Source organism: Pinus tabuliformis, chromosome 8 (assembly GCF_031772625.1).
Source record: "Pinus tabuliformis cultivar Carrire ecotype Pingquan chromosome 8, CPIR1, whole genome shotgun sequence".
NCBI lineage: Eukaryota > Viridiplantae > Streptophyta > Pinopsida > Pinales > Pinaceae > Pinus > Pinus tabuliformis.
In genome coordinates, this window is record NC_142294.1 from 729,777,805 (window position 1) to 729,778,801 (window position 997).

Consider the following 997-nt stretch of genomic DNA (forward strand, 5'->3'; position numbering starts at 1 on the left):
GAATCGATAAAGAACAGAAGAAGCCGGGAAAAAAAATGCCTGAACAAAATCAGAAGATAAAGTACAGAACACGCCATTGGGAAAAAAAATGTCTGAACAAAATCAGAAGATAAAGTATAGAACACGCCATTGCGAAAAAAATGTCTGAACAAAATCAGAAGATAAAGTACAGAACACAAAATTCGGGTACAGAACATAGAACAAAGAAGTAAAATATACGTAACGCACGCCCGGTGGGACTCGAACCCACAATCGCCTGATTAGAAGTCAGACGCCTTATCCATTAGGCCACGGGCGCTAGATGTTTACTGCAGTGTAAAACATTTTTTATCTAAATACGATATATTCTGTTCAAAAAGTAAATCTCCATAATAGTGGTTATACGTAGTTGATGTAATGATTTGGTTATTAAAATATATATATTATTTTAATTTTAATTAATTATATATACCTTTATATTTATATTTATATTTATATTTATATTTATATATATATATATATATATATATATATTTTTTTGGATAAAAGTATAAGTTTTTATTATTTAAATGGATAAAAAGATAAACTTTTATTGCATCCATATTGTATAATCTTAACCAATAATATATGAAATTCCAATGATTTTTTAAAATTTTTTTTATTGAATACAAAATTGATTAGAAATATACTTCTAATAAAAATGATAAAAACTAAAATGTTTAAACTATATAAAATATTATTCATATATTCTCATAATATAAATAATATAAAGATATTTGTTTTTGTTAATTAGGATTATTTTGGATGGTTGGTTAGAATGGTTGTTATCTCTCCCACCTAGATTCAATTCCCTAAAAGTAATAAAAGTAATATAATGATGAGAAATATTGTTGTAATTGTTTAGTGCCTACTAATATTGTTATTATATGGCTAAAAGAGATTAATGATTTCCTTGAAAAAATATATAGATGTTTATTTTCATTGTTTTTATTATCATTTTAATTTTTATTTGAAAATT

The 997-nt window shown here is 24.1% G+C and overlaps 1 non-coding gene across 1 annotated transcript; it reads right to left on the bottom strand.

Moving 5' to 3' along the window:
• Positions 1–225: 225 nt before the first annotated feature.
• Positions 226–298, bottom strand: TRNAR-UCU (transfer RNA arginine (anticodon UCU)). Its single transcript has one exon. It is a non-coding gene; the product is annotated as a tRNA-Arg (tRNA).
• Positions 299–997: the final 699 nt, after the last annotated feature.